This window comes from Canis aureus, chromosome 2 (genome assembly GCF_053574225.1).
Source record: "Canis aureus isolate CA01 chromosome 2, VMU_Caureus_v.1.0, whole genome shotgun sequence".
NCBI classification, from domain to species: domain Eukaryota; kingdom Metazoa; phylum Chordata; class Mammalia; order Carnivora; family Canidae; genus Canis; species Canis aureus.
Window position 1 is genome coordinate 79105356 of NC_135612.1, and position 13405 is coordinate 79118760.

Genomic DNA, 13405 nt, shown 5'->3' on the forward strand with positions numbered 1-13405 from the left:
CATACTCAAGGGCCATTAGTGAAAGCGTAAACAGTTACAGAGCTTTATGCAGAGAAATTTGGAACTATTTAGCAGTATTTTCTTTACAATTTTTACCTGCCCCTTGGTTTCTAAAATTCTACATTAACAAATACTCTTGGAGGTATATAGATATTTTGCTATACAGTCTTATCTCAACACTAGTGTTTTTAATTGCAATAATAACACAAAGAAACAATCTAATTATTTTTTCTATATAGGCACACCTCAGAGATATTATAAGTGTGGTTCCAGTTCACTGCAATAAAGCAAATACCACAATGAAGCAAGTCAAATGAAATCTGTTTATACTTTACCATAGCCTATTAAATGTACAATAGAATTATGTCTAAAAAATGTAGATGCCTTTATTGCTAAAAAATGTCAAGCATCATCTGAGCTTTCAGCAAGTCATAATCACTGATCACAGATTACCATAACAAATATACTAATGAAAAAGTCTGAAATATTGTGAGAATTATCAAAATGTGGCACAGAGACACGAAGTAAGCAAGTGCTATTGAAAAAAAATGCACTGACATGTTTGATACAGGGTTGCCACAAACCTTCAATACGGAAAAATCGTGATATCTGTGAAGCACAATACAACGATGTATGCCTATTACAGCTGACGGAAAATGAATTATCCTTAAATGGAGGAAATGCCTTTTGGCTTGCTATAACCCTGAGGGGGTTATCTGGAACTTAGTTTGACATGAGAGAGGTAAAATACAGAGGACTTCAATACTGGTATGAACTCACTGAAGAAAAAAAATAAAAGGAAACTACTAAATCTTTTTAGGTTTTAGAAATCACTTAAACCATTTCTGTATTTTCTCTGCATGGGCCATTGAGCATGACTACTTGAATTAGAATCTTATATTTATTGCCTCTTAGCAAAATAATCTTGTCTAAGTCAATAAATCTCCTATGCTCAGTTTCTAGATCTGTAAAATGGTGACAGTAACACTTCATGCAGTTGCTATAAAGATTAAGTGAGATGCAGAATAAGTACAGTGTCTGGAACACAACTTTCAATAAATATTAGTCACTCTCATTATAATTAATTGAATTAGTTTTCCACCTTCTTAATGTTATGCTACCAGAGGATTACAATGGAGTTTGGAGTTTAAGTACCTGTCAGCAATAACAGTCTCATTTCATTACATGGATTCTTTACATATTTTTCTCACTATCTAAAGAGATGTCAGGAAACTGAGTAAAATTTGTGTTTGTGAGTCCTGGTAATGAACTAAATACCAGTAACTCCAACAACACCTTTAGTAATATGAAATACATTATTCAACCATCTACATAGAATGAGACAAGACCTCATTTTTTAAAATCCACATATAGGCCTTGTGACAGAGCTGCAAGTTGAGCTAATGGAGTCTGTTTTTGTTCTAATATGATTAGAAGCCTGAATTGCATGACACCACTATATAAGTATTAAAAATATTTTAGCTTAATATCAGAACACTGGGAAAGGGTATACATGTGTTAAACTTGTGATTTATATGCTACAGTTTTATTATATTTTTCAGAAGATGTATTTATAATATCTAAAATAAAATGTAAAATATTTTAATTTTGAAATGTGAATATGCTTTCTAGGAATATTAACTATTACCCTTAAGTAATAAAATAAAATAATAAGTGCAATGCCCCATCCCAAGAGCCACTGCCTGAATTAGATAATGCAACCATGTTAAACTGTGGAAGAAAGCAATAGAGATTTTCAGTGGACAAAGGTTTATTATGGTGAAACTATTGGGAATTTGCAATAATGTAAAAGCTTCCCTTCAGCTTTCTGCTGATCTGCTGGAATGGAAAGATAAATGTCTCTATGATTTATAACACTAGACATAGAAATTGAATAACATCTCAAGACACTGGGGCCGAGTAAAACCTCCAGGTTTCATGTGTTGACATTTTTTTCTCCTTTGAGAAAAGGTTAACATTTTTTTTTTTTTTTACTTCAAACTGAATTTCTTGATCAAAATAGCAGAAATTAGGATCTTTTGGATGGGTTTGCTGTGAAGTTATTTTTCAGAGCTTAAGAATGACATGCAAAAAAGCCAATTTCCATATCTTCTGATGGGAAGAACTGCCAACATGCCAATGAATTTAGTGAGAGAACAATGCCAGAGCATGAAAACAAAGAGCCATGATCCAAGTAATTTGGGCTGTGAGACTGGGTCTTGTAATGCATCCACTACGGGTGGTGGGGGAAACAAGGGAGAGGACATTGTTACTCTTGTTATCATTTAAAAATGTTCTGAGTTTCAATAATAAACTAAATGCTATAAAGAACAATTTGAACCAGTTCATTTCCACTTGGCATTCAACTAGATATATCAGAAAAGTTCCTTCAGAGAAGTCAAGGAAAACTGTGTGTAGAGGCTTGGCTGTTAAAAAACTTTCTGAATTGTACATAAAGTGAAGTGTAAATGAACAATTTAGTAGTCAATGTGAACTAATTTTTATGTTATACAGGTAATTATATCATGTATTTTTGCAAAAATATGTAAAACATATAATTATGTAATGTAATATATAATAAAAGCTATATTGCTTTTTGTATAGCATCTATGATACTGGAAAAAGTAAAGATTTAAGACATTATAAAGTGATTTAAGTCAGACATAGACAAATGCTATTTGGTATCACTTTTATGTGGAATCTAAAAGGTGAACTCGTTAAAACAGAGTAGAATGGTAGTTACCAGGGACTAGAGGGTAGGGGAATTAGGAAGATGTCATTTAAGGGCACAAATTTATAGCCAGTAGATATAAGCCCAGGAGATCTAATGTACAGCAAAATGATTACAGACAATGATACAACATTATAAACTCCAAAGTTGCTGAGAGACTACATCTTAATTGTCCCTACCATAAAAAATAAATGATAATTATATGAAGTAACAGGGGTGTTAGGTAATGTTATGGTGATAATCATATTGCCGTATATAAATGTATCAACACATTGTATACTTTATACTTATGCAATGCTATGTCAATTATATCTCAATAAAAATAAATTTTTGAGTATGCAGCATTGAATATAGAAGAATATAGGACTTACCAGAATGCAGGTACCTCCCCAAAGTCCTACCCAGAAATCTGGAATAATCCCAGAATGGTTTGAGATTGTTGGTGCTAACTACTTAGGATCAGTTTTCTACAGTTTAAATTCATTCAGATATATTAGTCAAATACTTCCACAGACATCAACAAGAAGCATCTATTTTTAAGGGACTAAATCATTAACACATGCACAAATACATGAATACTTACTACATGTGAATCCTGTGACTAAAGTGAAGTTAGTATTTTTAGGTCATTTATCATTTTCTTGAGAAAGTAATCTACTCTTTACAAGAAGGTAAAAAAGAAAATGGGCTCAGGACACTACATTGACAGCTGTATTAGTAGTTAAAAAAAAAAAAAAGCTAACAATATCTTTATTCTTTGCCTCAAGCTGGGCTTATTTTTATGTCAGAAAGACTTGACAGTTGACCTGCCTGGCCATCAGCTAGTAATAGTTTCATAAGTACTTTGACACCAATGGAGAACATTGCAGTGTCTCGGTGACTCAGAGTCCTAGTATTACAGTGAGAACATCCTGATATCACCCAGACAACTATATCATCATAGAATTTTGAATGTCTCTTACCCCCTAGTGAAATTATTGAATGATTGGAAAATGTTCGGGAAGATTATGTCCTTCATTTTTCTCAACATACTATTTGCTCTTTTCGCTAAGACCATTTATTTCTTCAACTTTCACACTCTTACCATATTATTTCAACTTCAAAATATTTCTCTCTCAACACAAATAGAATTCAAAATGTAAATGAAGCAGGAATTGATCAGATTCAGTACTGTTTGCAGCAAATTCCCAGAATGTCTGCTATGTGAGTATTTCAGAAGGAAAATTTACATGGATGAACTACTTGGTATAACTTAACTTCTGGAATAATGAATATTGCACACAGTGATGATGAGTGTGGGCCCTTGGATCATGCTATATGGGTGTGAAACCTGGCATAAAAATTTTATAGCTGTGCACAGACTTAAATGAAACAGTTTCTGAAAACAGGAATTCTATCTATCATTGCTCTTTAGTCATGCTGTTCAAAATATGAATAATTTGTTATCCTTTTACTTTCAATAAATATATTGGCCTGGAAACATTTGTTCAAGTATGATACTACCAAACCATTTTTTATAACATTACAGCTAGTGTTCCTATTAGGTTCTGAAAAAATATTCTCTATATCCTGCACTAACAAATTAGACTTGAGAATTAAAATTTTTCATCGTGACCACTTACAATATAAAAACTCAAATGCTATCACCTTGAGGGGCTCATGATTCGATTTGCTCACCTGATGCTGTGTTCAGTTGGTGAAAGAAGGTAAGATTTCTCTTAATTGGCTGATTATTTTTATCAGTGCCACACAACTGCTGAGTTTTTCTTTCAAAACAATTGCTTAGAGATTTATTTAAAGACACAGTTTTTATGCAGGATGTATGATATTCACAGAGGAATTTCTATTCACTAAGTTGTCATGTTCTCATTTTAGAAGTCATAATAGAAATGCAATATCTTTGAAGCTCATGCCAAGTGGGGGTTGTTTGTCCTAAAACTATACCTCAGAAGAGTTACTACTTTCATACTGTTTATATGCATGTTTGCTTTTCGGTAGATTTTTTTTTTTTTTTTTTTTTTTAGAGGCAAAAGCAGAAAAAAGATTGATGAGATCAAACCATGGTAAAAAAGACAAAGAGCCTTCTACAAAGATTTCTATAAATGAAATGCAATATTTATATTTAATATGAATATTAAAGTCAGATATTTTTAGAATGAATCTATATACTGGAAGCATATTTGTATTTGATATTAAATGATTAAAATGAGTTTTATCACTCATCAGCATAAACTAAAAATAAATAAGAAATTTGTAAAATAACAAGTGAGAAATCATCGATAAGCACTCTCAAAATCCAAATCGGTGATAAGTTCCTAATAACCAACACATTTCTGCTTTTTAACCTTTGCTTAAGAACTTGTTTCTATCTCTACTGCCTTTCAACTCTTTGTCCTCTATTCCTAATCATACACTCCAAGTGCCAAATCATCTCTCTTTCTCCAAGAGTCCATCTCTTACCAATTCAAATAATGACAAAATTGTTCCTATATTCAATATTATCATCTCATGTGTATACTGAATTACATAAACTCTTTTTACATCTCTAAAATATACACGTCTATATTGTCAGCAAACTACAGTTTGAGGATCAAATCGACCCCATCACCTATATATTGCTTGCAATCTAAGAATGGATTTTACATTTTAAATAGTTAGAAATTGATCAAAAGGAGAACTGATATTTGTGATTGATAAAAATTACATGAAGTCACATTTCATTATCTATAAAGTTTTATTCAAATATAACTATATTCAATCCTTTGTGTTGTCCACGATTGCTTTTCATCTACAATAGTGAAGCTGAATAGTTGTGACAAGAAAAATATGGCTCACAAATACTAATTTTTGTCTGGACTTACAAATGTTTGCCAATTCCTGGCCTGTAGCATTAGCAAACAATTATTTGTGTCTCCATCTACTAGTAGAGTTCATGCCTTCCCTTTTTTTTTTTTTAAATATTCAAACATGGAGTACATAAAACATTGTCAGGGACACACTGGTCCTTAAAATGTATGCACCAAACTAAAGCAAATCAAGGCAACCTGGAAAGGTGAATTTTAAAAATTGACTGACAGAAATTATTCCAGGTTTAATAACTCCCTGCTTCAATGCTGTAGAAAGCATGTATATTAAATGTGACTGTATACATTTTCTGCAATAAGATTAATAAAGTCTGAGAATATAATGTACAACAGTGAGTATAGCTGATAACCCAGTATTGTATACTTAAAATTTGCTCGGAGTATAGAACTTAAAATGTTCTCACCAAAAAAAAAAGAGAAATATGTGAGGAGTTGGAATGTGTTGATTAACTAGATGGAAGGAATCCCTTCTCAATGTCTACATATACCAAATCATCACTATGTACACTTTATTTATTTATTTATTATGTACACTTTAAATATCTTATGACTTTACCAATTATATCTCCGTAAAACTGAAAAATCCCACCTTTCTCTATATCAGACTATAAGTGAATATCAACTAACTTCTAAAATCTCAAAATTTCCCCTTAAATTAGCATTGTTACTTCTCTGGATAGTATTAGGAAGGAATTCATGTGCTCCTTTGAATTTCTCCATGATTTCTACTCCAGTGAACTCAGGGAACGTTTTTGCTATTATTTTTTTCACAGGGGAACCATTTATAAAATAGAAGCCCAAATGACTTTTTCTTAACTTAGACAAGAATGCATTGTTTTGGAAGAAATGTTGCTGATCTATCTCTAAAATGATTGCCTTTTTGTCATAGACATCTAAGATACTGTCTTCTCTCATACATTTCTGTTAAAGTTATAAAGAATGTGTCAGTAAGTAGGAGCTGTATGTTCTTGAAACATGGATGTCAATATCTGTCGGATTTGAATGATGATGATCATAATCAGATGACACTCTGGAGACTGTCAAAAACTCTACCTTTCATCAAACAAGATGAGTAATGTTTTACCATAAATAGTGTTAATATGATTAATAGCATTTCTCTAGTAGTTAGGCTTTAGATAGTAAAAATATTTGTTAAACATTAATGAGTTTTTACAACAGGGTTCTAACTAGGGAAGCAGATTGTTCTCTTTGCATATATAATTACATTTACGGATTTATATAACTACATCTACAGTTTTCCCCACTGTTTAAAATTCAAACCTGAATGTCAACATATTTTTAAAGAAAACTGTATGCGCTAAAGTCCTAACAAAAAGTCCTAACAAAACAACAAGATTTTGGTGGAGTGCTAAAATATATAAAATAGTATTGGATCCAGAGAGAATAGCATATAATGCTGTGTGATCATCATACCCAAAGTGTTTAGAGCTTAATCTATTAAGAAGGGGTTCTTATTTAAGTTGAAAGTAAGAGTAGAAGTTGCAAGGAATTTTTGTCACTTACCAGAAAACAATAATAGTTAGACACTTGTACATTTAGGCAGTTAAGGTCAATAAAATGCTGCATTAAAATTTACTTTTGGTTTCATGAAATTGTAACATAGACCTCACCTACATCAAAAACCATTTGAGGGGGCAGCCCTGGTGGCTCAGTGGTTTAGCACTGCTTTTGGCCCAGGGCATGATCCTGGAGACCCGGGATCGAGTCCCACCTCGGGCTCCCTGCATGGAGCCTGCTTCTCCCTCTGCCTGTGTCTCTGCCTCTCTCTCTCTCTCTCTCATGAATAAATAAATAAAATCTTTAAAAATTTTGCTTAATATTACTTCTAAAAAATTTTAAAAATAAAAACCATTTGAAATAGCTACTTGCAAAACTGAAAGATGGAGAAGAGCTGGTTTACAGTTCACGCAAAAAAGGTCAAATCAGTGACTCAGAATTGTTGAAATCTCACAAGATGTCCTCTGGTCACAGGGAATGGATTCTTTGAAACCAAATGAATAGTAAAATCTGTAACTATTAAGAAGGGAAGGCAGAGGTGCACCTGGGTGGCTCAGTGGTTGAGCATCTGCCTTTGGCTTAGGCTGTAATCCCAGGGTCCTGGGATCGAGTCCCGCGTCTGGCTCACTGCATGGAGCCTCCTTCTCCCTCTGCCTGTGTCTCTCTGCCTCTCTCTCTCTCTCTGTCTCTCATGGATAAATAAATCTTAAACAAAAAAAAAAAAAAAGAAGAATCCCTCAATAAAATATCAAATGGTAGAATGTTAAAAAAAAAGCCTAATACTTGTGAACTGTGTGTACTATATGTATGAATGGATGAACTGTATGTCTGATATCTTCACATTAACTTTGACTGGAGGATAGTTGAGGCCAAAGGTAATTATTCAAAATCTCGACTTTCCCCTAGCAAATACCCTTGAGATGTCAGAAAGAAATTATGAACTTGAAGCATATGAAATATACACATTTATATATTATATAATATAAAATAGACTGTTAACATATGTAATTTTTATATCTATAATGTACAGAATATTGTATTTACATATTATGTTACCTATTATACATATTCTACATTATGTGTATTACAGATTATCTGTGTCTTTCTTCTCTTTCCTCAATTTCCTCCATTTCCAGGACTATATTTCTAAAATTCTCTTCAGCTCCATTATCAGCATTATTCCTGGGGGGGGGGGGGGTTCCTGGATGTGGGCATAGCTCCTTGGTCCTTAACGCACATTCACCCATGTGCCCACACAATCCTATATGTGCAAAACAAGCCCGAACTAATATATGAATATCACCCAGGTAATTTAAGCAAAAGAGTAAACCTTCTGTTTCATAATTATGAAAACTATCAGGTAGATACGGCTTCTTCTTTTTGTAAAGAAGTAATTAGTTCAGTTCTATCATGTAGTCCCAGAAAAGCATACTCAACAGCTAGCTCCATGGCAAAATGCTTTAATTGGACTGAGAGACTCATTCTTGTGTTCTGTGGGATACAGCAAACCACTGGACAGAAAAATATGCTTTCCACAGTTCTTGGATGCCAGTGGAATCTTGACTGTTACCCAGAACATGCTGATCCTTTTTTTTTTTTTTTTTTTTTTAGTATTTTTCAACTCATCGGTTTTAGAGCTTATACACCAGCTCAATGAAACCTACATAGACCTCTGTGTGTGTGTTTCTGTGATGTAACAATAGTAATTCGCCATTTCCTGCAATAAGTAAAACACTAATTTCTAAAGGGCAGAAAGTGACTTTATTCATTTTTTTTTTTAGATTGCCTGAGAGTTTCCACATAGAGTCACTCCTACTGTTAACGTCTTACAGTAGCGTAACACAATTATAGCAATTAAAGAGGCAATACTGATATATTATTAATAACTAAAGTTCCGGGATCCTTGGGTGGCGCAGCGGTTTGGCGCCTGTCTTTGGCCCAGGGCGCGATCCTGGAGACCCGGGATCGAATCCCACATCGGGCTTCCGGTGCATGGAGCCTGCTTCTCCCTCTGCCTGTGTCTCTGCCTCTCTCTCTTTCTCTCTCTGTGACTATCATAAATAAATAAAAATTAAAAAAAAAAATAACTAAAGTTCCTAGTTTCCTTTAGAGTTCACTCACTGTGCGACACATTCAATAGGTTTTGACAAATGCATGATGATATATATCTACCATTAGTGTCATACAGAATAGTTGTGCCACCCTAGAAATCTCTCATGCTCCCCCATCCTTCTCCCCTCCCCCTGTCACCTAGCCCCCAGAAACCACAGATCATTTTTCACTATCTTCACAGTTTTTCCTTTTTTAAAAAAAATATTTCAGTTGGCATCATACAGTATGTTATCTTTTCAGATTGGCTTCTTTCAATTACCATCAAAAATTTAAATTCCCTTTACGTAGCTTGATAATCTTTCTTTCTCTTCTTTCTTTCTTTCTCTTTCTTTCTTTCTTTCTTTCTTCTTCTTCTTCTTCTTCTTCTTCTTCTTCTTCTTCTTCTTCTTCTTCTTTCTTTCTTTCTTTCTTTCTTTCTTTCTTTCTTTCTTTCTTTCTTTCTCTCTCTCTCTCTCTCTTTCTCTCTCTCTCTCTTTCTCTCTCTTTCTTTCTTTCTTTCTTTCTCTCTCTCTCTCTCTCTCTCTCTCTTTCTTTCTTCTTTCTTTCTTTCTTTCTTTCTTTCTTTCTTTCTTTCTTTCTTTCTTTCTTTCCTTCTTTCTTTCTTTTTCTTTCTTTCTTTCTTTCCTTCCTCCCTTCCCTTTTTTTTTTTCCTGAATAGCACTCTGCTATACATACATACCACAGTTTAAGTACTCCTCTTTTTAAAGACATCTTTTGCTTCCAACTTTTGGCAATTACACATAAAGCTGCAATAAACACTCGTGAACAGGTTTTTGTGTTAACACTAGCAAAGAATGCGAGTTCCTATTGCCCCACATTCTTGCTAGCATTTAGCGTTGCCAATGTTTGCAATTTTAGTTACTCTAATACATACACACATATCTAGTCATTTTTTTAATGTGCACTTCCCTAATGACCTATGATGTGGATCATCTTTTCATAGGATTATTTGCCAACTGTATATCTTCTTTGGTGAGGCTGGTTTTCTGCTCTCTATTTAACTGGGTTGTTTGTTTTCTTTTTGTTGAGTTGTAAGAGATACTTCATTCACTTTGGATAGTCATAACTCCTATTTCTTTACAATACTACAGGAACTTCAGAAGCAATACATTCATGCAATTTCTTTTTTTTTAATTTTATTTATTTATTCATAGAGATGCAGAGAGAGAGAGAGAGGCAGAGACACAGGCAGAGGGAGAAGCAGGTTCCATGCAGGGAGCCCGACGTGGGACTCGATCCAGGGTCTCCAGGATCACGCCCTGGGCTGCAGGCGGCGCTAAACCGCTGCGCCACGGGGGCTGCCATTCATGCAATTTCTTAAAAAAAAAAAAATATCTTGGCTAACCTGTTGGCCATAAATCTTCCTACCTATTAACTGCTTTTAAGTTAGAGTAACAAGTTACAGGTTATAACAAAATTAAAATGTTTATCTGTTTTTACACACTGAAATCTACTTATTTATTAATTTGCAAAATCAATTATGAATTAATTGCTTCGGAAAGCTAATTCTGACTCAGCATGTAGTTGTTTCTGTAAATATCTTACAGCCAGTTCTCAGTAATAGTGCCATATTCTAGACCAGAGGCTGAGTATGAGAATCAAAATAGCTATTACCTTTGAATTCATTCAACAAATGTTAATTAGGGACGGCTGGATGGCTGACTGTCTGCTTTTGGCTCAGGGTGTGATCTCAGGGTCAGGCTCCTTGCAGGAAGCCCGGTCCTCCCTCTGTCTATGTCTCTGTCTCTGTCTCTCTCTCTTTCTCTCTAATAAATAAAAAAATCTTTTAAAAATATATTAATTAATGGTCTTATAGGGGTTTGCCATTATGTTATATACTAATGACCCAAAGCTGAAAAAGCTATGGACACTCTCCAAGTAGAAAGATAAAACACACAAGCAATTCAGCAAAGATTTTAAAATAATAAACTGATGAATTTGTAAGAACTTTACTTAAATTTGAACTGCCCCATGAAATCAGCATAGAATTTAGTTATATCTCTTTTAATCACTTGTTTTTAGTTGGTCAGAGAGAGCCAAAATATACCTTGCTACTAATGTCCTGTTCAAAAATCATTTTTGAGTTACCCAAGAAACCCAGACTCCCATTTACCCCAAAATGTGTGGGAACAGGAAAAGTCTGTCATCTAGAGAGGAAGTATTTCCCAACAAGAGGGAATCCTCTTCTGTGAACTATGTATGCCTCTGTTCTGCTTGCACAGTTTTAGGGGTGCAAGCAACCATGCAAAATCCAGTTCTATGTACTGCCACTTCTGAGTAGTGTGATATGCTCAGGCTCCAAAATTATTAGACTATTAGACCCCACCATATCACACTGTAAAATGACATCTGTTTTTTTTTTTTTTTTTAAGATTTTATTTATTTATTCATGAGAGACACAGAGAAAGAGGCAGAGACATAGGCAGAGGAAGAAGCAGGCTTCTTGTGGGGAGCCTGATATGGGACTTAACCCTGGGACCCCGGGATCATGACCTGAGCCAAAGGCAGACACTCAACCATGGAGCCACCCAGGTGCCCTGACTTCTGGGTTCTAAGGACATTCCACAAATTAGCAGTGACCTTATCACGAACCTTCATGCCTTACTTACCTGAAACCATGTCATCAACACACCACTCTCCTCTTCGGGTCATTTTATTTTCTCTTCCTGCCATAATATTTAGGATAGAGCAATATCCAACAGTACCATCCTATCTCCTTGACTTGAAACTCAGGTAGCACTTAGGGTGTCAGGTCTTCTTCTTTCCAGAAGAATATTAGGCTCCTTACACAAAGATTCTCATTTCTTTGCATCCTAAAGGTATTGGAGATTTTGACTGAAGCATGTAATGAAATCATAACTCCAGGTCAATATATGCTTCTTTACAAAGAAAGGAATGGGAGGGGAGAGATGGGAGGAAGTGAAGAAAGGAAAGGAAAGGAAGAGAAGAAAAAGGAAAGCAAGGAAGAAAGAAAGGAAAAAGGGTAGGAAGGGAAGGAGGAAGGGAAGGAGGAAGGGAGGGAGGCAGGAAGGAAAGAAGGAAGGAAGCAAATGTACTGACTACAGAAGAGGGGGAAAAATGAATTCCATACATAGGAGGAGAACAAGATAGTTTAAATTATATGCTAATACTGACCTCATGATAAATGGCCATCCGTGATCTCTCCCGGGACAGTTACCTACTTACACTTAGGAAGAGCAAAATGAAATCCTCACAAGTTAAAAAAAACAGTTCTCGTTTTCATATTACAGGAAATATTTAGTTTCAAAGAGCCTCAGCCTCAGTCAAGATGTGAGTTTGGGGTCTGGGACTAAAGGTCATACCTCCCACTTAGGCCTCCTTTCCTCATCATCAGTGATGAAGTAGGGACTTGCAGTACAACACACTGGTCACACTGGGAAGTCTCAACACTCCCAAAAGTCACTCTACCAGCAGACTTGGCCTAAAAGAATATGCCTTCTAAACCTTGTAATGTGATCATGAAGGATAAAGAGAAAGAATAAAAAACCTGCCATTCCTTGCCATTCAACACAATCTCACCCATCACTACTTGTCTTGAATTCACTACCACTAACCTCATTGAGTCCTTTATTCCTCTTCAGACTGGTCCACAGCAAAACCTTCCAGATCAATTGCCAAATACCTCATTCTTCTATGCATGTCTCTATAATTCCCCCATTCTAATTTCTCATAGTATTTCATGAGCTCTTGAAATTTATGGGGCATTATCGAACAATCTCTAATATGCTGCTCTTTCCCTCTAAACTTTCCCTTCACATTTATGCTCTAATAAAATTCTGGTTTATGTCCAAAAACTCTGCTTCCCACCTCTGCAATGAGGGTAGTTTGTTTGTTTGTTTGTTTGTTTTGTCTTTTTTTAATCTTCCATAGTTCTACCACAGAACCTGGAGATGGAACACATGGATGCTTTGCTCCTGTTCCCACTTTTAGACCATTCTCCTTTTCTTATCCCCAACACTTCTGGCCTTGTACCAAGTATCACGTAAGTATATCACACACTATTCCTCTATGCTATTATCTGACAACTGACTAGTCACACTTTATCATTTCTAATTGTTTTTAGCTTGTGACTCGTGACTACTTTCTCTAGTACTGTATCTGTGTCAGTTTTTCATTATTTCAACTTATATGCAGAATACTTAGAGGATACTTCTCATAC

At 34.9% G+C, this 13405-nt stretch overlaps 1 long non-coding RNA gene across 1 annotated transcript; it reads left to right on the forward strand.

Moving 5' to 3' along the window:
* Positions 1-3699: 3699 nt before the first annotated feature.
* On the forward strand, positions 3700-10610 carry LOC144291049 (uncharacterized). Its single transcript, XR_013358478.1, has 2 exons — positions 3700-3934; positions 10380-10610. It is a non-coding gene; the product is annotated as an uncharacterized LOC144291049 (long non-coding RNA).
* The last annotated feature ends 2795 nt before the right edge of the window (positions 10611-13405 follow it).